The sequence below is a fragment of the Ambystoma mexicanum genome, chromosome 7p (genome assembly GCF_040938575.1).
Source record: "Ambystoma mexicanum isolate Mex_15411 chromosome 7p, UKY_AmexF1_1, whole genome shotgun sequence".
Lineage (NCBI taxonomy): Eukaryota > Metazoa > Chordata > Amphibia > Caudata > Ambystomatidae > Ambystoma > Ambystoma mexicanum.
The window spans coordinates 216,726,103-216,729,685 of record NC_090939.1 but is presented as its reverse complement, the minus strand read 5'-3'; the positions used below and the strand labels follow the sequence as shown (position 1 = coordinate 216,729,685).

General features: G+C 41.6%; 1 long non-coding RNA gene across 1 annotated transcript; it reads right to left on the bottom strand.

Annotated features, from left to right (window-relative positions):
* Positions 1–329: 329 nt before the first annotated feature.
* Positions 330–855, bottom strand: LOC138526542 (uncharacterized). Its single transcript, XR_011283617.1, has 3 exons — positions 686–855; positions 500–571; positions 330–396 (listed from the first exon to the last, which is right to left on the bottom strand). It is a non-coding gene; the product is annotated as an uncharacterized lncRNA (long non-coding RNA).
* Between the last annotated feature and the right edge of the window lie 2,728 nt (positions 856–3,583).

The window sequence follows — 3,583 nt, the reverse complement described above, 5'->3', positions numbered from 1 at the left end:
AACATTTAGAGAAATTAAGACATCAAAATGGTTTGCTAAAACAGAACAATCAGACAAAAAAACATAAAGATATTTACAACACACAGTGCCAAAAAAACATTTTTTGGGACAATCTCCAAATTGTGTGTGTGCAACAAACCCGACTCCTATTAGGATTTGCCAAGAAATTCACATATTGCAGTGTACATATTCAAGTCAACATTTGTGGAAAACACATAGAACAATGGTGGGTACACAAAATTATTTTTCTTGCGTAAACAGCATTAATGTGCTGCAGTTTCGGGGGGAGTAGTGCATCCACACCAGGTGTTTCAGCCGTTTCTAGGTGGGCTAGGTGTGCCTCATCTTTAACACGGCCTTCATCAGGACGGAGTTCTGTGTAGATTGACGTCTGTGCTGCAGGGGAAGGAGACTACAGTCAGGGGGGTGTCTGAGCCAAAATTATTTAGTTTGAGTGAATCACGTGTGTTGATGTAAAATCAAAAAGCACATAGCTTACCTATGGGTTAATAGATTTCACAGGCGCTAAATTTGAGATCTGCTAGCCGCATGGGCTGGTCTCTGTATGATCCTGTTGCAAATAACAGAGAACGAGAGAAGCAAAGGGAGGTTGAAGCTAAACATGTCCCCGTTTAAAAAGGCATGAAAAAAAGTTTTTTATTATATGCAGGGAAAAAAGTCTTACCTCTCGCTGGAGGTCGAAAAATGCTGATCCAGGGTGGTATCAGTGGGAAACAGACACGGCTTGCACAGCTAAAAAATATATATGGCTCAAGGTGAGTGTGGTTACCTAGTAACAACTGTCTCATATATATAGCAGTAAGTGCAGGGTTTATTTTAAAGTACCTGTGAGGGTTGCAGCATGGGCAGCCTGTCTGCAAAGAAAGTACGAGCTGGAGCTCCTCAGGCTGCTGAGTCACAGTTGAGACTGCAGGGGCCTGACTGCAAAGCGTTGGTAACGCTGTTGCTAGGTCCCTGTAGGTATTTATATGTCGGCCATCTTGGAAAGGCCCTAGGCTCGAGTGAGAAACAAAATGATGGATTCTGCTCCATCCGGGGTGTACAAAAAAAGCTCAATCAATTATGGGTGTGATTAGTGTCAACGCGTGTCTAAAAAGTTAATTTAGACAATATTGTTGACAAACGGTTGTCATGGCAACCGTAAGCATTGCGGGGTGGCATTGGTTTTTTAAACTCTGAGACAACATAGCTAATGGCCCCATGAGGTTGTGATTACCGAAAATACTTCATTTCAATATGTTGTGGAATGGATCACAAAATGTTTATGTGTCTCAGGAATCTCAGCAGAGAAAAAAACCATAATTAAGTAAGTGGACAGTTTGTATTGTATTACTAACAGCCCGAGAGGGTGAGAATTAGGGCGTGTCACCTGGAAACTTAATACATAGTTTCATAATGACAGAAAACATTTGGAATTAACAAAGAAAGTATAGTTTTTCATGTAGGTGATTTCATACATTGACCAAAAAAAACACACAGTGTCATAATGTCTACTGACTTCTGCATTTCATGAAATGAAAAATGATCATAGTGTCAAGAAGTTCATAACATACTCAATCATTGGGCACATGTCATTACAGGAAAGACTTTCATTCAACTGACACATTTAGACCAGCCTGAACGGAGTTAAGTCTGTGGACCCACCGTTGTTCTAATTGGGTCAGCGTTTTTTCAGATCCCCCCACGCTTTGCTGGTTTCACTTTTTGGAGGACAAACCATCTTAGATCAGTATCACTATGGTTCTTACTGATAAAATGCTCTACTAGGGGCTTGTCTGCTACCTTGTTCCTGATACAGGAACGATGTTCAGAGATGCGCATTTTGATGGCACGTGCGGTTTTTCCTATGTAGAGGAGTTTGCAAGGGCATTGTATTACATATATGACACCCTTCGTGTTGCAGTTTGTAAAATCTTTCATTATCCATTTAACTTGTGCATGTTCGAAAGATTTCTTTTGTAGGGTCAAAGGGCATGCCACACATTGACCACATTTGTGATGTCCAACTATCGGAGGTAAATCCCATAGTGTGTTCTGTGTTTGTGGGGGTGACTCTATGAAGGTGTGTACTAGAGCGTCTCTTAGATTTCTGTTTTTCTTGAAAGAAAAACATGGCACATTGTGCAGAGTGCCGGGGTGTTTCACCAAATGCCAGTTCTTCTTGATAGTTTTCTGGATCAATAGGCTCAAGGGTCCAAAAGTGGTGACACATACCAGTCTTCCCAAATCTTTTTTCGGTTTGTTTTCCAAACAGATTTCTCTAGGTGTATGTTTGGCTCTCTTTTTGGCTTGGTTGATGGCCTTTTTTGGATAGCCTTTCTCTGCAAGTCGTTGGGTTAGTCCTTCCGCATGTTGATGGAATTTTGCCAGGTCTGAACAATTTCTTCGTATACGCAAAAATTGTCCGTAAGGTAAATTGTACTTTAATCCCATCGGATGATAACTTTGGAAGTGCAACAAAGTGTTGCGGTCCGTGGGTTTTCGAAACAACTCAGTTTTTAGTCGATCCCCGGTCTTGTAGATATGCTGATCCAAGAAATCTATTTGGTGGTGGTCCCAATGCATGGTAAAATTAATGTGAGTATTTCTTAAATTGATCCAACTGTGAAACTGTTGTAGTTCCAAAGGTGTCCCCTGCCATATAATAATCACGTCGTCAATGTATCTCTTCCATAATGAGATGTTTCCTAGGAAGGGGTTGTCTGGCGTGAAGACATGGTTCTTTTCGTAGTGGGCCATATATAGATTGGCAATGTCCGGGGCGAAAGTAGCGCCCATACTCACACCTTTAGTTTGTTTGTAGATTTGGTTCTGAAACAGGAAGAAATTTTCAGACATTGCCAATCTAGTACACTCAAGGATGAAATTTGTGGGGGTAGAATCTAAGTCTTCTCTGGTGTTCAGGATGTCACGAATGGCTTCTAGACCTTCTTGTTGTGGTATCGATGTATATAGAGCCTCGACATCCATTGTGACAAGGAGGCTATCGGTGGTGAGGATGATGTCGTCAAGTAAGTTAATAGTGTGTGTGGTATCCTTTAGGTAGGAGGGCATTTTGATTACAAAAGGTTTTAGAAAATAGTCTGTGTAAAGGGACAAAGGTTCAAGGAGGGATTCGCACGCCGATACAATCGGTCTACCGGGCGGTTTTTCTGAATTTTTATGCATCTTTGGGATGATATAGAAGGCTGGGATGCGTGGGATGGTTTTATTCAAGAACATCTTCTCATCTTCACATATCCAACCTTGCGTGAGGGCGTGTTGAGTGAGGCTTGCAATTTCGTCTTGGAGGACCTTGGTAGGGTTGTATTCCAAAGGTAGGTAAGCTTCTCGATCGCCCAGTGGTCGTAGGCACTCAATGTTGTAATCAGAGGTATCCCAAACGACTATGCCGCCCCCTTTATCTGCGGGCTTGATTGTAATTGATTTGTCGGTTTCCAAATTTCTCATAGCAATCCTTTCTTCTTTGTCAAGGTTATCGCTGTAGAAGTTGTCTTTTTTAAAACCAGCTAGTATGGTATTGGTGACTATCTTCTCAAATGTTATGATCTCGACGGGAGTC